We start from the raw sequence: 23677 nt of genomic DNA, 5'->3' as shown, positions 1-23677 counted from the left end.
TGTAACTATTCTCCAACTCTCCTGCAGAGTTAACCCTTTGTAGTGGCCTTGCTTTCATACCCCATGTGTGCTTTACAGGCCCTGTTCCTCTGATACACCATGTGTTACCATGCACCCCTTGAATAACTTCAGACCAGGCTTGGAACATTTCAAAAACTTTGCTGAGAACTCTCTTGTGACCATGTCCATACAAGTGTCATACAGTTCCAACCCTAACTAAACTTAGACTGCTCAGGCATAACTTAGGTATAGTCCATAACTCGTGTCCTCACAAAGCAGATTCCTCTGATGTTCCCAATTTCGGTAGGACTACATGGTGCAGGAGCCCTTTCTCAATGCCCCATGCCCATGCTCTCTATGATGTTGCTAATTACATGCTGTTTCTTGGTATTTCTGTTCTTCCCATGCAGGCAGCTGTCCCCTAAGCAGAGCCTTCTCCCTTTTTATTTACAACACAGGGAGGAGAGCAGAGCCCAGGAAAATGCAGAGATGGGTTTAAACCCTCCCCAGCCTGGGCAGACCAACAAACTAATTACACACACATAATCCTCTTTGTAGGCACAGGTATAAGGCCAGGTTTTACATTGATGGTCAGTGGGCAGAATTCTCAATACATTGGTGGTCAATGGGAAGAACTCTCCTTACAATGATAGCCAATGGAAGGAATTCTCCATAAATTAGTGATCAATGGAAGGAATTCTCCATATGTTGGTAGTCAATGGGAAGAATTCTCCATACAATGATGGTCAGTGGGAGGAATTCTCCATACATTGGTAATCAATGTAAGGAATTCTCCATATGTAGCATCCTGGAGTTTAGGCAGGGTTGCTCCTCACAAATTTACTTGCCAGCAGTAGTTATCCTGGTTGATTGATACAGATCTATTGATTTCCCCCAAAGTTTGGCTTTGTTGCACTTTTCTCTTCTACCACTAGGTGGCCGGGTACTTGGTGGTACTAGATATGAAAAGGGCAACGCAGGGTCAGGTTATGGGTATATGGGGTATTTCAGCCAATGGGCAGGGGTTTTCTTGAATCCCTTGGCCTGCTGAGAGAGCCTATATATTCGGGTGGAGTCAGGTGATCTATGTTTCTGTGCCACCTGGACAGCTGTCTGGGTGGACGTGTGTCATATTGCCCGGGCTGCAAGGCTGGAGATGGGACCTATCCCAGGCACATCTGGCTGCTGAGCTGTCTGAGGGCCTATCCAGAAGCAAGAGAGCAGCGCAGGGTTGGGACTGCGGCTTACAGTCCAACCAGAGCCTGTCGTGGTCGGAGGTAGAGGGGAAGCTGTCACCAGTAAGGGACTATCCGCCTGATTACCAGGGAGCACAGTGAGTAACTGAAGCAAGTACCGGAGCAGTATTGTCACCAGACGGGGACGGTGAAGAATCGGGAAACTTCAGGGGGTATCAAGCCAGGGATCCAGCCAGCGGAGGTGACACTTGCAGAGCAGCCTTGTGTGTCAAGCCAGGGACCGAGCAGGCCAGCAGGGATGAAGCTTTAGAGGTATCTAGAGTGCCAAGCTAGGGACCCAGCAGAGAAGCGGGGGTGACGCTTGAGGAAGATACCACTGTGAAGATTGAAGGAGCTCAAGGGATTCAGTGACAGTGAATCGGCGGGTCTAGTGAGAGACTGGGAGCTCAGTGGGCTGAAGAACTACAAGGAGCAATTGTAGTGAAAGTGCGAGAACTATTACGCTTTGTGTTAGGAACTGTTAAAGACTGTTGCCATAGGAGACAGCGTTCCTGCACATGCAGATGTGGCGTCTTGCTGGATGCCTTTCCCTGCATGGCTGTCCTCCTATTGAAGTCTCGGAGGCTGCCAATTAATCTTGCAACTACCTAAGGGTGTCCTGGCCCTAACCCTCTCTCCCCTAAAAAGTTTGTTAAGAGAAATAAACTTTCTTTTGCATTCAAGAAGTGTCTGGCGCCCAATAACTTTAACTACTCTGCACCCACCACGCCTCACAACCCACTACATACAGAAGGATGTCAGCTGTCCCTGGCCCTGGAGGTTCTCATTAGATCAAAGGAGGCCTGGGACCTTGCTATACATACATTGGGGGTCATTGGGAAGAATTGCCAATACATTAATGATCAGTGGGAGGAATTTGCCATACATTGGTGATCCATGGAAGGAACTCTTCATACATTGGTGATCAATGGAAGGAGTTCTTCATACAATGAAGTCAGTAGGAAGAATTCTCCCTACATAAGTGATCGATGGGAAAAATTCTCCATACAATGATAATCGGTGGGAGGAATTCTCCATAAAATTGGTGATCAATGGAAGGAATTCCCCATACATTAGTGGTCAATGGGAAGAATTCTCCACACAATGATGAGCAGTGGAAGGAATTCTCCATAGATTGGTGATCAATGTAAGGAATTCTCCATACATTGGTGTTCAATGTAAGGAATTCTCCATACATTTGTGGTCAACGGGAAGAATTCTCCATACAAGGATGATCAGTGAGAGGAATTCTCCATACAAGGATGATCAGTGAGAGGAATTCTCCATACAAGGATGATCAGTGAGAGGAATTCTCCATACAGTGGTGATCAATGCAAGGAGCTGTCCATACATTGGAGGTCAGTAGGAAGCATTCTTCATACATTGGTGGTCAGAGGGAGGAATGCTCCATACATTGGTGGAACATTCCCATTACAGACAGCTGGCATGATCATTGGTGCCAAGTATTACTTAGAAACACTTTAGAAACGAGAGGAGTTGCTCCACTGGTTCCATGCAGCAGGCTCAGCAAAGTGGCTTTGGAGTGTGACCCTGTCATGAAGGAGATCCATCCACCACTGCTCACTACTCATAGATAGAACCTCTAGCAACTTCTGGATGAAACCTTGTCTGAGAAGACCTGGATTAAGGTGTCTGTGCTACCTGGGGGCGTCTTCTTGATAGTCATTAGAACTGAAGAAATGGCTTGGATAAGCTACAAAGCATCTTAAACATTAAAGAATAAGTGACTGACTACTACCAAATCTACCATCACCTGGAGGAATGAGAACCTTCGCAGACTCATTGGCTGGCAGATGCAAACACAGTAGGATGACTAAAAATAAAGTGCAATAAATAATAGATACCGTAAACAGTTATTTATTATGTTAATTTACGTCCCATCTGTGGTTCAGCCCCAAAGGCATTGCAGAGCTCTTTGTCTTGTGCACAGCTGGTTGGTGGGTCACTCCTCCCATCATCATGCGGAGAGGTTATTTTATTCAGCTGTGTTTATTAGCGGACAGCTATGAGTAAGGCCCTTTCGGGCTGAAATGCGTGAGCTTGTATTTGTTTTATGGGTGACTTAACTCTTCAGTCGAGTTTATTTTGGAGGAATATGTTGAGCGCTGGCTTTTTGTATTTTTTGCCATGGATATAGTTTGGATTTGGGGCTGTTGCTGGTCCCCAATAAAGTGGATCATGAGCTGCATGAGGAATTAGAGCACCCATCCTTCTGTGACATGTAAATCCTGGTGCCTTTGCAGTGCCAGGACAAGGTCATGTAGTGCCCAGTGGAGGCCCCCCCCCCCCCCCATTAAAATGTATGAGCATTATGTGTAAGCAACAATCCCCTCCCTCCCCTCCAAAAAAATTTGGGCACTAATCTTCACACTTACCCCCTAAGCATAAATTCCCTTCGCAAGCCCAAATCACCCCCAAACAAAAATTACCCCTCTTCTAGTACAAATCCTCCCTCCCAGTTTAAATCATCTCCCTCCCCAAATCCCCCCTCCTAGCACAAATCCTCTACCCCTCAAATTTTCCCTTTGAGCATAAATCTCCCAGAAATCTCCTCTCCTAGCACTAAACCCACCCCCTTCAAATCCCTCCCCCCCAAGCATACATACCCCAATCATCCCTAGTAGCACAAATCCTACCCCAACTTAACCCCACCTTCCTAACACAAATCCCCCCTCCTAGCACAAATCCTCTACCCCTCAAATTTTCCCTTTGAGAATAAATCCTCCCCCCCCCTCCAAATTCCCCTTTCCCAGCATAAATCCCCCAGAAATCTCCTCTCCTAGCACTAATCCCACCCCCTTCAACCCCCCCCCCCAAGCACAAATACCCCAATCATCCCTAGTAGCACAAATCCTACCCCAACCAAACCCCCCTTCCTAACACAAATCCCCCCTCCTGGCACAAATCCTCTACCCCTCAAATTTTCCCTTTGAGCATAAATCCTCTCCCTCCCCCTCCAAATTCCCCTTTCCCAACATAAATCCCCCAAAAATCTCCTCTCCTAGCACTAATCCCACTCCCCTTCAACCCCCCCCCCAGCACAAATACCCTAATCATCCCTAGTAGCACAAATCCTACCCCAACCAAAACCCCCTTTCTAACACAAATCCCCCCTCCTAGCACAAATCCTCTACCCCTCAAATTTTCCCTTTGAGCATAAATCGTCTCCCTCCCCCTCCAAATTCCCATTTGCCAGCATAAATACCCCAGAAATCCCCTCTGCTAGCACTAATCCCACCCCCCTTCAAATCCCCCCCAGCACAAATACCCCCAAATACCCCAATCATACCTAGTAGCACAAATCCTCCCCCATCAAACCCCCCTTCCTAACACAAATCCACCCTCCTAGTACAAATCATAAATGTGTTCTGTTCATGCACACTTGTACACTCATTGGCAGGTCCACTTTGACCTCGTTCTTCTAAATGTCTTCTAAGAATCTGGGTACAGTTAAAAGAAGGATCTGTAGTAGCTTACTATCATGAAATTAAAAGGCAGAAAATGAAAAAAGGACAGCCGCACCCCAAAATAATGCCTTTATCGAATAAAGCTTAATCCATACATCAATCAGAGACACAGGTCCAGATGATAACTGACGCGTTTCGCACCGTTAAAGACGCTTAATCATAGAATTATAGCATATAATGAAATTAACCTTTACACTGCCAATTGCCTGAAGTTACGAATCTCTGAGTTGTAGATGATCTATCTGTCCTGTGCCTATGGCAGGACAAGGTCCTTCAGCATACAAGGTGAAAAGGACAAAGTGCCCCCCTCCCCCAATATGAGGTGCAACTACTGCAGCAGGATAGATTGCAGGCCCTGTTCTCCCCCTCCCCCCCTTTTCTGAAGGGCACAATGCAGATGCCTTTCAGCCTACCCCTCGACCCGGCACTGTACTAAGCTATTAAGCTGCACGCCTAAAAAAATACAGTATTTTTGTCATTCACTGATCATTGATATATGGAACCAAATGGGTTAATGATCTTACAGTCTCATAGGTAACATCTTTAGGAAGCCCATCGGCACTGTAATGGAATCTGATTTGTGGTTGACTAATGTTGGAAGGCGCAACATTGTTTTAAGGTCAGATATTTCTGGACTGTTCCGTGGAAGATGTCTATGGAGAATGGTGGTGTGTGCCTTCCAGGCACAAAGCGGCATATGTTGGAAGGCGCAACATTGTTTTTTTTTTATAGACAGTAGTGCTATGTACACTAGGAAGGTGGTCTATCACCCACCCAATACACTGGCACAGGTTTCATGCAGCCTATTAGGAGTTGGAGGCATTGTGGCAGAGGCGCCTCGGCTTGTGTTTCTGGCTCTTGGTTAATCCGTAGTGCCGATACTGATTAGCTGCCTTCGCTTTACAGCAAATCCAAACCCCAAAACAAAAGTTTAATTCTTTGCAGCTCAACAGGTCCTCAGATGCGGCGGCTGCATTTGTTTTCTTTATTCAGGCTAAGTACATTTTTCTGCAAGTACGGAGAATATCAGTTGATCCTGCCAGAAATGTTACATCCTTGGAACATCCTGTGGGCTGAATGAAAACTCCAAATAATGTCAGCCTTCTCAGCTATCATCTGTGAACTACAAAACAACTCCCTGTGATGATTACACTCTCAGATCCCACCGCCATGACCAGAATGTGATATATTACACACTCAGCAGCACCCTGTGCAGTGATTTCCAGCCCCGTCCCCCCGAAACAAGAAATTAAATACCAGCATACTGAGAGTAATCATCACCCCGGGGGGAAGGTTAACCACTTCAGCCTCCGAAGGATTTACACACCTCCTGGCCAGGCCATTTTTTGCTATTCGGTGCTGCGTCGCTTTAACTGACAGTTACGCGGTTGTGCAACGTTGTACCCAAACAAAATTGACGTCCTTTTTCTCCCACAAGTAGAGCTTTCTTTTGGTGGTATTTGATCACCTCTATTGTTTTTTTTTTTTTGCACAATAACAATTTTGAAAAAAAATCAGTTTAGGCCAATATGTATTCTTCTACATATTTTTGGTAAAAAAATCACAATAAGAGTAATTATTATTATTTTTTTTTTTTTTACTAGTAATGGCGGTGATTAGCGATTTTGAGCAGGACTGCGACATACGGTGGACAGAACAGACACTTTTGGCACTTTTTTGGGACCAGCGACATATATACAGCGATCAGAGCTAAAAATAGCCACTGATTACTGTATAAATGTCGCTGGTAGGGAAGGGGTTAACACTAGGGGGCGATCAAGGTGTTAAGTGTTCCCTAGGGAGGTGTTTCTAACTGTGGGGGGAGGGGACTGACTGGGAGTAGAGAGAGAGAGATCGCTGTTCCCCATCACTAGGAACAGGAGATCTCGTTCTACTCCCCTGTCAGAATGGGGATCTGTCTGTTTACATGCACAGATCCCCTTCCTGGCTCTCTGTGGAGCGATCGCGGGTGACTGGTGGACATCGTGGCCACCGGCCATGCGCATCTGCCCCGGAGCTGATGCGCCCGTGTTGTCGCGCCGGCGGGCACATCGGCGCGCAAGCGGCGCACCCATGGGTGTGCCAGGGGGCATCGCGCTGATGGACCTTGTGGCATAGGTGTATTTGGTGTCTAACTAATCGGTGCCTTCTTATACATTCGTGTAACCACTTTTGAGTGAAGTAACTCTATTACAGCAAGAGTTATGGAGTCAGGAAAGAGTGGGAGTTCAGTTTTGAGGTAAAAAAAACAAAAACTTGTAGATGAGTAATGCTCGAATCATTCTCCAGACTGTTTAGGACAGGGCGATTTTTGACAGGCCTCATTAGGATCCCGCTAGTGGAGATTTTATAACATCTGTGCATTTCATCCAACTTTATCTGCTTTGTGCCAATTGTGAAAACAAAACAAAGGGTTGGGACTGATAGGGATCCATGAGGCCATGGCCAGGCAGGCATCGCTCATAATAATTATGTGTGTATATATATTAATTTTAAAGAATTATGAAATTGTAACCTTGTGATATCTATTGCTACCCGTGTTAGTATCATGTTAATTGTTTTAAACTAGACATGGAGATCATGTTTGTACACTATTTTATATGAATTAAACAATTTATATGAATTAATTAACATCCTAGTTATTCTCTTGCCATCACGTGCTTCGTTCAAAGTACCAACCCTTTGTTTTGTTTTGTTTTCACAATTGGCACAAAAGCAGATAAAGTTGGATGAAATGCACAGATGTCATAAAATCTCCACTAGCGGGATCCTAATGAGGCCTGTCAAAAATTGCCCTGTCCTAAACAGTCTGGAGAATGATTTGAGCATTACTCATCTACAAGTTTTTGTTTTTTTTTTACCTGAAACTGAACTCCCACTCTTTCCTGATTCCATAACTCTTGCTGTAATAGAGTTACTTTACTCAAAAGTGGTTACACGAATGTATAAGAAGGCACCGATTAGTTAGACACCAAATACACCCATGCCACAAGGTCCATCAGCGCGATCCCCGCCGGCACGCCCATAGGTGCACCGCTTGCGCACCGATGCGCCCGCCGGCCACGACAACCTGGGCGCATCGGCTCCAGAGCCGATGCACATGGCCGGTGGCCACGATGTCCACCAACCACCCGCGATCGCTCCACAGAGAGCCAGGAAAGGGATCTGTGTATGTAAACAGACAGATCCCCGTTCTGACAGGGGAGTAGAGCGGGATCTCCTGTTCCTAGTGATAGTATCATGTTAATTGTTTTAAACTAGACATCGAGATCCTGTTTGTATACTATTTTATATGTATTAAACAATGTATATGAGATATGAATTAATGAACAACCTATATTCATCAAGTTATTCTCTTGCCATCACGTGCTTCGTTCAAAGTCCCAACCCTTTGTTTTGTTTTGTTCTCGCATATTGACAGGGATGGAAGGTGCATGGTGGTCTTACCAGGCCATGGCCTCATTCAAAGTACCACTTTTCCCTTTCCCTCATTATAGCATTTGTGCCAATTATGTCTTATGTGGAGCTGTGGCCCATCAAAGGTGTCACCTCCTGTGATTACTGCTGAGTCCTTACCAACCACTGACGTCACCTGGCCCATTCACTTACGTGGCCAAGAATCCCCGACCATGTAAGCAAATGGGTGGGAGGGGAGAGGGCTACTTGTACTTGCTGAGTCCTTACCAACCACTGATGCCACTTATGTGGCCAAGAATGCCTGACCACGTAAGCAGATGGGTGGGGAATGGAGAGGGTTACATCACTGCCTATATATGGTCACATGGCCCTACTTGGGCAATAATGTCACCACCATCCCAGCTGTCAATAGTGGTTAAGGGAGTGGCAGCTGCTTGTACCTGCTGCTTGTACCTACTGACTCCTTACCAACCACCGAAGTCACTTGGTCCATTCACCTAGCCACCATCTCGGCTGTCAAAAGCAGTTTAGGAAGTGGCGAATGCTTGTACAGTTGTTGAGTCCTTACCAACCACTGATGTCACTCAGCCTTTTAACTTACATGGCCAGGAATCCCCAGCCATGTAAGCAAATGGGCGGGGAATGTAGAGTGCTAAATCATTGCCTATATATGTTCACATGGCCCTATTTTATTTGGGCAATTACCAGGCCATGGCCTCATTCAAAGTCCCACTTTTCTTTTCCCTTTCCCTCATTATAGCATTTGTGCCAATTATGTCTTACGTGGAGCTGTGGCCCATCAAAGGTGTCACCTCCTGTGATTGCCCAACACAGACATGAGATTTAAATCTGACTGTTTTTGTTAAAGGCTCGCACATTTTGGAGAAGTGCGGGTGGCACGGTGTTCATTAGGACTTCCCAATTCTCTCCACGCAGTTTGGAGCTCATCAGCCCTCTCTATCGCCCTGCACTCCCATCTAATTATGGGGTTGTGTTTAGTCCAGATCAGGGTGACAACACTGCTACCCCATTGCTACAGTACAGTGAGTGTTGTCACCCTTTCACAGGAAGTGTTACTGGCAGGATCACCAGATGAAAATATTTGGGAAAAAAAGCCTGAAAAAGGAAAAACTAATGCAGCCACCACATCTAAGGACTGGTAAGCTTCAAGCTGCATTACATATTTGTTTTTTTTTGTGTGTTAAATAATCTTTAAGCCTGTGTTCATATGGGCACATTTCTACCCCCCTCGCTGGGATAGGCTGGGACACTGACATGATGACATCACAGTGACCTGAACTTAGGACATGACCACCAGGCTGATTTAGAGCGCACTGACATTGACCTTTGGGCTCTCAGTTATAAGCAATTATAAGGTCTCCAAAATGGCGCAGTGACCCGTGTGAACACAGCCTGACTTATTAGCCATCCCTGAGCAGACAGTCTGCCCTCTACGTCAATGTGCCAATGTTCAATTTAACTGCTAATATTTATTACTGCAAATGATTAAAATAAAACTATATTGCACGTTCCACGGTTACAATGTGTCTTCCTTCGTCTGAGTCATTTATTTGTATCTTATTTGTATCTTCCAAGGCCAACTCTGGCTGTACTTTCCTCTTAGTTTTGAACGGAGTGGAGAAGTGTTAGAACTCTCCAAGTCGTATTGCTTTTGGTGTCCTGATAGGAAAGATTCATCTTTACTTCCTGATACTGTGCCACATGGGGTGCCACAGAAAAAAAAACTGACTAGAGTTCTGACTAGAGATGAGCTTAGTGTTCGGTCCAAATGTTATCTCGGACTGATCACTGGCTGTTCAGATGTTCGCCCGGTCCAACACCGAACGTTTAGGGAGTTTAGCGCGGACAAACGTGCCAGCTTCCGGCTGTCAATGGTTGCTAAGGACGCAGTGGATCCTTGCAGCTTTACCAACCATTTACATCCCCTGGCCTAAGTAAATAGGTGGGGGTGGGGGGTGTTACATCATTGTCTATTTTTGGTCAGACAGCCATATTTGGGCAATAATGTCACCACCATCCTGGTTGTCAATAGCGGTTAAGGAACCGGTGGCTGCTTGTACCTGCTGAGTCCTTACCAACCACTGACGTCACCTGGCCCATTCACTTAAGTGGCCAAGAATCCCCGACCATGTAAGCAAATGGGTTGGATGGGAGAGGGCTACTTGTACTTGCTGAGTCCTTACCAACCACTGACGTCACCTGGCCCATTCACTTACGTGGCCAAGAATCCCCGACCATGTAAGCAAATGGGTGGGATGGGAGAGGGCTACTTGTACTTGCTGAGTCCTTACCAACCACTGACGTCACTTGGCCCATTCACTTACGTGGCCAAGAATCCCCGACCATGTAAGCAAATGGGTGGGAGGGGAGAGGGCTACTTGTACTTGCTGAGTCTTTACCAACCACTGATGCCACTTACGTGGCCAAGAATGCCCGACCACGTAAGCAGATGGGCGGGGAATGAAGAGGGTTACATCATTGCCTATATATGGTCACATGGCCCTATTTGGGAAATAATGTCACCGCCATCCCAGCTGTCAATGGTGGTTAAGGGAGTGGCAGCTGCTTGTACCTGCTGCTTGTACCTACTGACTCCTTACCAACCACTGATGTCACTTGGTCCATTCACCTAGCCACCATCTCAGCTGTCAAAAGCAGTTAAGGAAGCGGCGAATACTTGTACAGTTGTTGAGTCCTTACCAACCACTGATGTCACTCAGCCTTTTAACTTACATGGCCAGGAATCCCCAGTCATGTAAGCAAATGGGCTGGGAATGTAGAGTGCTAAATCATTGCCTATATATGATCACATGGCCCTATTTGGGCAATAATATCACCACTATCCCAGCTGTCAATAGCTGTAAAAGAAGCGGCTCCTGCTTGTACCTATTGACTCCTTGCCAACCACTGACACCACTCGGCCCATTCACTTACATGGCTAAGAATCCCTGACCACGTAAGCAAATGGGCAGGAAAGGAGAGGGTTACAACCAGGGGCGTTGTTAGGTGGGGTAGGCTCACATGCTGGTTGCTGCCTGGCTTACCAGTGCCCATCAATGCTGACCACTAAAATGACCTACCTGACCCACACTGACCTACCTGACACACAATGCACACTGACCATTACACTGACCTACCTGATAGACACTGACCTACCTGACACATAATGCACACTGACCATTACACTGACCTACCTGACCCACACTGACTTACCCAACACACACTGACCATTACAATGACCTACCTGACCCACACTGACCTACCTGACCCACACTGACCTACCTGACCCACACTGACCTACCTAACCATTACACTGACCTACCTGACACACACTGTCCTACCTGACACACATTGACCTACATTACCTACCTGACACACACTGTCCTACCTGACACACATTGACCTACATTACCTACCTGACCCACACTGACCTACCTAATACACACTGACACGCACTGACCTACCTGACCATTACACGTCAGACTTCAGGTGACCTCCCCCTGCAGCTCAGCCGTAGTGTGAGGTGCGCCCATCCCAGTAGACAGCAGACAGGCAGCCAGAGAGAGGAGAGGAGAGCCGCCCACCTGAGCGCCGAGCAGGGAGCTCAATGTGGCCACATTGTAATTCCCGCCTTCTGGAGCCTGCAGCGCCTATGATGGACGTCACACGTCCCGCGGTCCCGGAGATGGACCACTGGGACGTCCATCATAGGCGCTGCAGGCTCCAGCAGGCGGGACCTGCTATGTCACTCAGTTGTGCTCTGGCTGATAATAGAATTGTGAATGCCCAAGACCCGGGGCTTTTTGGGGGCCCACTTGGGGCTCCAGCCCCCCTCAGCCCCCCTCCTGATGTCACTGGTTACAACATTCAACATTCAACATAAATATAGTCACACAGCCATATTTGGACAATAATGTCACCACCATCCTGGCTGTTATTAGTGGTTAAGGAAGCGCCGGCTGCTTGTACTCGCTGAGTCCTTACCAACCACTGACGTCACACGGCCCATTCACTTACATGGCCAGGAATCCCCGGCCATGTAAGCAAATGGACAGGGAATGTAGAGTGTTACATCATTGCCTATATATGGTCACATGGCCTTACTTGGGCAATAACATCACCGCTATCTTAGCTGTCAATAGCGGTTGAGGAACCGGTAGCTGCTTGTACCTGCTGAGTCCTTACCAACCACTGACGTCACCTGGCCCATTCACTTACATGGCCAAGAATCCCCGACCATGTAAGCAAATGGGTGGTAAGGGAGAGGGCTACTTGTACCTGCTGAGTCCTTACCAACCACTGATGTCACTCTGGCCCATTCGCTTAGCTAACTGGGAATCCCTGGCCACGTAAGCAAATGGGTAGGGAATTAAATTTTTTTGCATTGATACATATTATCCAGGATAGTGCTTGCCCCCCAATGCTATCTTTTGACGCTCCCTTGTCTCTTAGCTCAGAAAATGGGCATTTTTAATTTGACAGATTTGGGTCCCATTGATTGATTTCAGTGGGGGTTCAAGTTCGGCATCTGATCTCCTGCCGAACTGAACCCAGGGCAGCTTGCCTCACCACTAGTTCTGACCTGTCCCCACTTTAGCCACATCTAGAAAAAAATGTTTATATCTTTCCTCAGTAATGAGCTGCACCCAATTTACTGTACAGAACTCTTCTGCATTGCGCAGCTTGAACAGTAAAGAACCCCTTCCTACACCCCTTGTAAAATCATCCTTCCTACAAAACCTGATGTCCTCCTATTTTTTTCTACGATGAAAGATTTGTTTACTTTATAGCAATATTGACGATATTGATACATAATCAAGAGTCTTTATTTGTTCCAGAATGATCCAGGCCAATTTTCTGTTCCCTTCCATCCCTTTTATTAGTTTAGCTGTCGGTCTTTGTCCATCACGGGATCTGATCCACAATCATCACTGCAGAAGGAGATTGGTGACAATTCCATTATCTCTGGCCTGCTCTGGGCGCAGCTGCCTGCCGGCTGAATGTTCCTCGGTAATCAATGTGCATAAAACGTTCTGTGCCCGATGCCGGCTCAGGTTTATTAGCAGACACAACCGTAACGAGTCCTCTCCCCGGGAATTCCTCTTCTTCATCTCACCGTCTGATTGAGACGGGAAACCCAGCTGACAAATGTCCCCTTCTCCATCTCACGGAACATCTGAAAACGACACCGGCCGGAGGGGGGTCCCTACCATCCTCCACACCCAACCTCCACCAATACTAATAGGCTTATTATGGTCGATGGCTGGTCACTGGTCTTCGCTGAATATGAGTGAAGAGCGTCACAACAACGCAAGGATAAGTCCAGTAATGTTTTTTTTTTATTCACAAGAGGTCAGAAGGTGTAATGCTCGTCCAATGCCTCGGTTAGGAACTATAGATGGCGAGTGTTTCCTCTGCCTTTAGCAGTCCCCTGTTTCCTTAAAGCCCCCTTTTACACCAGCGTCATCCGGATTCCCTGGTGTAGAGTGATGGCCCCTCCACCATTTCATATCAGGCCCTTCTGGTCTGGCTTGGATATTGGAGTGGACTTCATGCCACAAAAAAAAAGTCCCCTCAATTCATACCAGGATCTTCGGGTCTGGCTAGGATATGGGGGGGGGGGGGACTTCAAGCCAAAAAAAATTAAAAATGGTGTGAGGTTCCACCAATTCATACTAGGCCCTTCAGGTCTGGCTTGGATATGGGGGGCGACTTCAAGCCAAAAAAAAAAAATGGTGTGAGGTCCCCCCCATTTCATACCAGGCCCTTCAGGATTGGTTTGGATTGTGGGAAGAACTTCACACCAAAAATAAAAATATGGCATGAGGTCCCCTCAATCCATACCAGGCCCTTCAGGTCTGGCTTGGATATGGGGAGGCGACTTCAAGCCAAAAAAAAATAAAAAATGGCGTGAGGTCCCCCCACTCTATACCAGGCCCTTCCGGTCTGGTTTGGATTGTGGGGAAGACTTCACACCAAAGATAAAAATTTGGCTTCACACCAAAATCCCCCCCCCCCCCAAAATGGCGTGAGGTCCCCCAATCCATACTAGGCCCTTCAGGTCTGGTATAGATTTTGGGGAGGAACTTCATGCCACAAATCCAAAAAGACCCAGGCCTTTTGAGTCTTGTATGGATTAAGGGAGGACCTCAGGCCAAAAAAAAAAAATAGAATGAGGTTCCCCTGCAAAATCTAAACCAGACCCTTATCCGAGCATGCAGCACCCGAAGTCCTGAAAAGGAGTGGGATGATACCAGGCCAAATAACTTTAATTTTTACATTTCATTTTTTTTTCATTTTCTATTTTTCATTTTCATTTTTATTTTCATTTTTTTTTTCATTTTTTCTTGACTTTTTTCTTTTTTAATTTTTATTCTTTCCACATTTTTTTTTTATTCATTTTTTCTTTGTCATGCACATAAGGCCTATTAGGCTTCTGTCTCGGCAACTAGACAATTATACACCTGACACTTCTTTTTTCAATTATGCGAATCCCCATCCCCATGATTAAGCTTTGGGGGGCAGAGCTAAATGTGCTTTCACCATGGCCTGGTCAGAGTCCAGGCTGAGACTGCCACATACTCCTCTATAGTTAATTTGCAGCGATGTGCGGCTTGATGGATTTTTTCTTGATTACAGACCACATGCCCTGAACAGGGGGGAGGGGCAATGGGGTACAATAGATGGAGGGGATTGGGGTACAACTGAGGATTGTTAGAATAGGGGGGTTGGGGCACATTGGCATACAATAGATGGATTGAGGGGATTGGGATACAACACAGGTACAGAGAGGAGACTGGAGTACAAGAGAGGAGGTTGGTAGAATAAGGGGATTGGGGTACATTGGAGTACAATAGATGGATTGAGGGAATTGGGGTAAAACACAGGTACAGAGAGGGGATTGGGGTACAACACAGGTACAGGGAGGGGATTGGGGTACAACACCGGTACAGGGAGGGGATTGGGGTACAATACAGGTACAGAGAGAAGATTGGGGTACAATACAGGTACAGGGAGGGGACTGGGGTACAACACAGGTACAGGGAGGGGACTGGGGTACAACACAGGTACAGGGTGGGGATTGGGGTACAACAGAGGGACAGAGAGGGGATTGGGGTACAACACAGGTACAGGGAGAAGATTGGGGTACAATACAGGTACAGGGAGGGGATTGGGATACAACACAGGTACAGGGAGGGGATTGGAGTACAATACAGGTACAGGGAGGGGATTGGGGTACAATACAGGTACAGGGAGGGGATTGGGATACAACACAGGTACAGGGAGAAGATTGGGGTACAATACAGGTACAGGGAGGGGATTGGGGTACAACACAGGTACAGGGAGAAGATTGGGGTACAATACAGGTACAGGGAGGGGATTGGGGTACAACACAGGTACAGGGAGAAGATTGGGGTACAACACAGGTACAGGGAGGGGATTGGAGTACAATACAGGTACAGGGAGGGGATTGGGGGTACAACACAGGTACAGGGAGGGGATTGGAGTACAATACAGGTACAGGGAGGGGATTGGGGGTACAACACAGGTACAGGGAGGGGATTGGGGGTACAACACAGGTACAGGGAGGGGATTGGGGTACAACACAGGTACAGGGAGGGGATTGGAGTACAATACAGGTACAGGGAGGGGATTGGGGGTACAACACAGGTACAGGGAGGGGATTGGGGGTACAACACAGGTACAGGGAGGGGATTGGGGTACAATACAGGTACAGGGAGAAGATTGGGGTACAATACAGGTACAGGGAGAAGATTGGGGTACAACACAGGTACAGGGAGAAGATTGGGGTACAACACAGGTACAGGGAGGTGATTGGGGTACAATACAGGTACAGGGAGGGGATTGGGGTACAATACAGGTACAGGGAGAAGATTGGGGTACAATACAGGTACAGGGAGAAGATTGGGGTACAACACAGGTACAGGGAGGGGATTGGGGTACAATACAGGTACAGGGAGGGGATTGGGGTACAATACAGGTACAGGGAGGGGATTGGGGTACAATACAGGTACAGGGAGGGGATTGGGGTACAATACAGGTACAGGGAGAAGATTGGGGTACAATACAGGTACAGGGAGAAGATTGGGGTACAACACAGGTACAGGGAGGGGATTGGGGTACAATACAGGTACAGGGAGGGGATTGGGGTACAACACAGGTACAGGGAGGGGATTGGGGTACAATACAGGTACAGGGAGGGGATTAGGATACAACAGAGGTACAGGGAGGAGGTTCATAGAATAGGGGGATCAGGGTACATGGGAGGGATGGAAGAATTTGGGCCCGGAATACGGACGGTTGGGACCGATGACTGACATCTTAGTGAGTTTAGCGCACGCTGATCTCAGAAAACTTCTAATTGCTCCCAGAAATGATTCCTCCCGCCACGCTGCGCTCTATCGATGGTAATCGCTCGGTGTCACCCCTCCCGCTGGCCTGGTATTTAGGGCGATTAATTTGTCATCGCCGCATCCAATTACACAGATGGGGGGGGAGGGGGGGTGGCGGCATGGCCTGGACATTGCACATGGATCTGATGAAAGTGAGAACCATCCCACAGGCGCCAACGCTGCCCAGGTGGCCAGGGATCCCGGGGGGGGGGCCACACAGCATGAAGGGGCCGCTCCATCCTTATCCGGCATCAGGAGCCGAGCACAGCGGAGGAAAGTCATTACCATCTCTGCAGGACATTCATGAAATAATCAGCGACAGCAAAGTGACAATCCGCTCTTCATCTCACACCATCAGCCTCATCATTCTGAGACTATAAAGCGGAATTAAACCCCAAACCAGAAATCTCACATATTGCAGCTTATCAATCATTAGATGTGGCAGCTGCATTCGTTTTTTTTTTTTTTTTTTTGTCTTTTTACCCTCTGCTTTCCCCTGGTGATCTGACCAGTAACACCCCTCCTGTATTAGAGCGTCCCCACTCTGGATGAAGGAGCACAGGGGGCACCTTTGGACTGCAGCATTGTCAGTCTGGGGGGAGTGTTAGATACACTAGCTGATTTAAGTACACTAAAAAAAATCGAACAAATGAATGTGAGAGATGACATCACTGAGGGAGCTAGGGAGGAGGAGGTGGAATCCTTATGGGTAGAGCTCCAAAGGGATGATTTTTGTTTTGTAAAAAATAAAAACCCGGCAGTGATTAAATACCATCAAAAGGAAGCTCTATTAGTGTGAAAAAAAGTGATAGAACTTTAGTTTGGGTGCAGGATCGCACGACCGCGCAATTGTCATTCATAATGTGAGAGCGCTGAAAGCTGAAAATTGTCCCAGACAGGAAGGGGGTGTAAAGTGCCCGGGAGGGAAGGGGTTAAAGCTCCCAAAACTTCAACAGGTTTTTTTATGTATTTTGAAGCATTAACCGACAAGGGCGGCCACTGTGTGCAGAATCACTTATATATATATATATCTATATCTATGATCCTGCACTTCCAGGTCTCCCGCTGTGATTCTACACAGCGGGAGCTGATCTGGGGGTATTGTGGACTAGCTGTCCGCCAGCACCCGCCGATCCTTCAGTACCAAGGCAGAACGGCAGGCTATGTACACAAGGCAGATCACCATTCTGTCAGCAGGGAAGGTATGAACCCAGGGACGCCGATCTATGCCTTCCCCTAGTACAAGCACCTCCCCCCACTACACTAAAACACTGGCTAGGCACACAGTTAACCCTTTGATCGCCCCCTTGATGTGTAGCTCCTTCCCAGCCAGTGTCATTAGTACAGTGACAGTGCATATTTTTAGCACTGATCACTGGATTAGTGTCATCGGTCCCCAAAAAGTGTCAGTTATGCCGCGTACACACGGTCAGACTTTTCGGCTACAAAAGTCTGACAGCCTGTCCGACAGACTTTCGTCGGACTTTTGGCGGACTTGCGGCAGCCTTTCTAATGAACGGACTTGCCTACATACAATCACACAAAAGTCCGACGGATTCGTACGTGATGACGTACACCGGACTAAAATAAGGAAGTTGATAGCCAGTAGCCAATAGCTGCCCTAGCGTGGGTTTTTGCCCGTCGGACTAGCACACAGACGAGCGGATTTCTGGGTCCGGCGTAGTTACGATGTAAAGATTTGAAGCATGTTCCAAATCTAAAGTCCGTCAGATTTGCGGCTGGAAAAGTCAGCTGAAAGTCCACTAAAAGTCCAGGGAAGCCCACACACGATCGGATTGTCAGCCAGCTTTAGTCCGTCGGACTTTTGTAGACGAAAAGTCCGACCGTGTGTACGCGGCATTAGTGTCCGACGCAATATCGCAGTCCTGCAATAAGTCACTGATCGCCACCATTGCTAGAAAAAAAAAGATCTCATAGTTTGTAGACGCGATAACTTTTGCGCAAACCAATCAATATACACTTATTGGAATTTTTTTTACCAAAAATATGTAGAAGATTAAATATCAGGCTAAATTGATGAAGAAATTAGATTTTTTTTACTGGATATGTATTATAGCAGAAAGTAAAAATGTTTTTGTTTTGTTTTTTCAAAATTGTCGCTCTTTCTTTGTTTATAACACAAAAAACCCCGCAGAGGTGATCAAATTCCGCCAAAAGAAAGCTCTATTTGTGGGGAAAAAAGGACGTCGATTTTGTATAGGTACAACGTCACACGACCGCGCAATTCTCAAAGTAACGCAGTGCCGAATCGCAAAACATGGCCTGGTCACGAAGGGGGTAAATCTTCCAGAGCTGGATCGGTTAATGAAGTTTGACAAATGCCCTGTGTGTGTTGATTTTCTATTTGTTTGAAATCCAGATCAGTCGTACCCTCACTCAGCAGATCCCCAGCTCATTGGTCAGTCGTACCCTCACTCAGCAGATCCCCAGCTCATTGGTCAGTCGTACCCTCACTCAGCAGATCCCCAGCTCATTGGTCAGTCGTACCCTCACTCAGCAGATCCCCAGCTCATTGGTCAGTCGTACCCTCACTCAGCAGATCCCCAGCTCATTGGTCAGTCGTACCCTCACTCAGCAGATCCCCAGCTTATTAGCACCTTTATTCAGCAGATCCCCTACTCAGTAATAACCCCCAGTTCTGCTGATTCCCCCCTCAGTAGTAACCCCCAGCTCTGCTGATCCTAAACACTCAGTAGTAACCCCCAGCTCTGCTAATGCCCCACTCAGTAGTAACCCCCAGCTCTGTTGATCCCCCACTCAGTGGTAACCCCCAGCTCTACTGGTCCCCCGCTCAGTAGTAACCCTCAGCTCTGCTGATCCCCTACTCAGTAGTAACCTCCAGCTCTGCTGATCCCCCACTCAGTAGTAACCCCCAGCTCTGCTGAACCCCTACTCAGTAGTAACCCCCAGCTCTGCTGATGCCCCGCTCAGTAGTAACCCCCAGCTCTGCTGATCTTCTGGTTTGCTGATCCTCCCCTCTCTTTCTGGTCCGCACTCACCTCCCGCTATATTGCTCCCACACTGCGCACCACGTGTGACATCTTGTAGCCTCTCCTGCTCCGGTCCCCCAGCTCTGCTGATCCTCTGCCGCTCAGTTCTGTATCTATGGTTCCCGCTCACCTTCCGCTATAGTGTTCCCATGTTGCACATCATTGTGCTCCGGTCCGGACCCCGCTCACCTTCCTGCTGCTCCACGCTGCACACCAGATGTGATGTCTGCACCACACACTCCCAGAATATATCCACCGGCACCGGAAGGGACTGCTGATGATGTGGGTTCCCCAGTGCATCCTGGGATATCTCATACCTGCAATACCTCTGAAACAAAGTGAAGCCAACGCTGAATAAGAGCCTTTCGGAAGCTGCAGGTGTCGCTAGCGATCGTTGTCATAGACTTCTATGGAGACACTTTGAGGTACCAAGAAACTGACATGACGGATAAGTCTTGAAGTGAACACAACGTGTGACCAGGACTGGAAGGAACCATTGTATTTAGTGACAGGAGCTTTGATTGGCATTCAGAGGGCTTTATAACAGCGTGTCCGATGCCATATTTCAAAGCAGACAAGTACACACTAAAGAGGGATGTGCTCTGTTCATATTTCATGTCTGAGGTTTACAACCACTTTAAACCCTTACAGACTGGAAGATTTACCCCCTTAATGACCAGGCCATTTTTTGCGATACGGCACTGCGTCGCTTTAACTGACAATTGAGCGGTCGTGCGACATTGTTCCCAAACAAAATTGACATCCTTTTTTCCCCACAAATAGAGATTTCTTTTGGTGGTATTTGATCACCTCTGCAGTTTTTATTTTTTGCGCTATAAACCGTATAACGACGCCAGCTGGTCGGCAAGTAATTAAAGAAGAGCTTCATTAAAATAGTCACTAAGTACTGAGCACCCAGACATTGCTGTTCAATATAGCAGAAAGAGTGCTGTTGTCAGGAGGAGTATAAAATACACAGAATAGTGTATAAAGGTCAGGGGTCAGGAGTGTGTAATGCACAGATAATGACCAGCCTGAAGACGTCCGGTGACGAAATGCGTAAAGGGGGACTGCCGGTTGATGACATCACTTCAGCTGTCTGGAACACATGCTGGTTCCAGGACATTGCAGAGCAGCAGCAGTTTCTTGCAATCTGATTGGCTGGTCATTCTGGGTGTTAAGGAAGGCACTCCTTATGTGAGTGGAATACTTTCTGTTTTATTGGGATTTCTTTCAATAAAATGGTGCGCAATGATAATTCTCTGGGTCTGTCTGTCAGAGAAATGATGAATCGCCCATTCCTGTGATCTCTGGGTCGCTTTACGATTGGTGGAGAATGCGGAGGAGCTGTTTGGCATATTACAAGCGCATATTGACCTACTTATTGTATATAAGGGGTCAGCTATTTCTGGTGAGTGAGCACTTCTTATGGGGGCCCTCCGGAATATAGCAACCCTCGGTGGTGATGAAGGAAGTGGCATCTTGGTCTAAAGAGTGCTGTGGGTACTAGTATAAAATACACAGCATAGTGTATGAAGATCAGGGGTCAGGAGTGTGTAATGCACAGAGAATGACCAGCCTGAAGACGTCCGGTGACGAAACGCGTAGAACGGGCCAAAATAGGCCTGGTCGTCAAGTGATTAATAATCATGTGCACTTTATTTTGGGACATGGTTACTAACCACTTAGCTGGGACTTTTTGTTTACAAGTAAAAAATCTGTATTTTTATCAAATTAATAAAATGGCAATTGTTGCATTTTTGTTATGTCACATGGCATTTGGACAGCAGAGTTTTTGGGGGAAAAAAATACCACTTTAATGAATTTTAAGTCTGTGATTTAGATACATCCTTGAGTCTTTGTAAGTCTGTGATTTAGATACATCATTGAGTCGTTGTGAGTCTGTGGTTTAGATACATCCATGAGTTGTTGTGAGTCTGTGATTTAGATACAATGTTGAGTCATTGTAAGTCTATGATTTAGATACATCCTTGAGCAGGGCTTTTTTTCTCAAACAATAGGTGCTGGAACTTAACCACGGCCCCACAAAACCCCTCCCCCTACACACACCCTCCAAATCACATCAAAATAGTGGGTGTATTCAGTCAAATTTCACAAAAACAGTAGGAGGGTCTTAAAGGGGCATTAAATACCAGAATTGCATTACATAGAGAGTGTAGAGCTGTCACTTGTAAACACAGAAACCAGACTTCTGTGTTTACAAGTGATTGTGGTGAGCCAAAGGGTCTGAGCCAGAGGTGGTGGAACTGAGTTCACCAAGTTCCCCCTGAAAAAAAATCCCTGTCCTTGAGTCATTGTAAGTCTGTGATTTAGATACATTGTTGAGTCATTGTAAGTCTGTGATTTAGATACATTGTTGAGTCATTGTAAGTCTATGATTTAGATACATTGTTGAGTCATTGTAAGTCTGTGATTTAGATACATTGTTGAGTCATAGTAAGTCTGTGATTTAGATACATTGTTGAGTCATTGTAAGTCTGTGATTTAGATACATTGTTGAGTCATTGTAAGTCTATGATTTAGATACATTGTTGAGCCATTGTAAGTCTATGATTTAGATACATTGTTGAGTCATTGTAAGTCTATGATTTAGATACATTGTTGAGTCATTGTAAGTCTGTGATTTAGATACATTGTTGAGTCATTGTAAGTCTGTGATTTAGATACATTGTTGAGTCATTGTAAGTCTATGATTTAGATACATTGTTGAGTCATTGTAAGTCTATGATTTAGATACATTGTTGAGTCATTGTAAGTCTATGATTTAGATACATTGTTGAGTCATTGTAAGTCTATGATTTAGATACATTGTTGAGTCATTGTAAGTCTATGATTTAGATACATTGTTGAGTCATTGTAAGTCTGTGATTTATAAATAAATATAGGAGATGGTGATTGCGCTGTGATAAACAAAGGGGGAAGGGAAGTGGATGGGACTAACTAAAGTGCATATATATATATATACCAGATGACCTAAATGCATGAGCCAAACACATATAAGGGCTTTTAAATACTAGAAGGAAGTAGTATATATATATATAATGATACATATAAGGATGCATGTAAATATATATGAGGGCTCTAAAATACTAGAAAAAAAAATAGTGTATATATAATAATAATAATCCAAACCATTGGAGCACGGGAGACGCTGCCACAGACCAGCAGTTTGAGAGGAGCTCGGCGCTCGTGGATGTTTTACACTTCAGCCGTTTTTAAATGTAAGTTTATTGGATTGTTTTTTTACATAATAAATTGACTTTATATACGGGATCACGCTATGTGCGTTCTCTTCTTTTACATCGTACACACTTACTTTACCTGACGAGCATTGAGGGGTCGGGAGCGGGGACATTGATTGAAGATAACGTTTGAGGCGTACGAGCTCGGCGCTCGTGGGTTGATGCCCGCACTCATTTCAAACAAGTGAGTGTAAATCCCCCCTCCTCTGTGTCTTGCTACCCCTCCACTCTGGACGTCACGGAATTATACTATATGCTGTCCGCTTTTTGTCTTTTTATATTCCACCTCGTACATTTAACCATCGTTATCATTTGTACAACTGGACTTCCATGCTTGCTGGCTATTTGCAACACAAGCTGTATACCTTACAGCAGTAAGGTAAGCGGCCTGCGAACACGGAGGTGTCCCCACTGAAGATCCCCCCTTCTCCCTTCACTATTGGAACATGTTTTTATTTGGTGGTGGGATTGTTTTTGTCTCACCTTGTGGACTAGTCACTTACAGCTCTTTCAAGCTGCTACTTATGTGCTAGTGTGACACTAGCCCATACTTATTGGGACTCAATGTACGTTTCATTATTTGTATCTTCATTTTTTTTGTGTTACCATTTTGCAGTGTTTTTCACTTATGTCAGCACTTTGATCCATTTCATTTTTATGAGCCTAATGCTTCACTTGGCTTATGCACCCATTTCATATTGGTATACACACTCATCCTGAATTTCTGGTTTGCACTTCTCATTGATGCCAACATTGCTTTCATGTATTATTATATATACACTATTTTTTTCTAGTATTTTAGAGCCCTCATATATATTTACATGCATC

Source organism: Aquarana catesbeiana, linkage group LG11 (genome assembly GCF_042186555.1).
Source record: "Aquarana catesbeiana isolate 2022-GZ linkage group LG11, ASM4218655v1, whole genome shotgun sequence".
In the NCBI taxonomy this organism is placed as follows: Eukaryota; Metazoa; Chordata; class Amphibia; order Anura; family Ranidae; genus Aquarana; species Aquarana catesbeiana.
Note: the sequence above shows the minus strand (reverse complement) of the source record.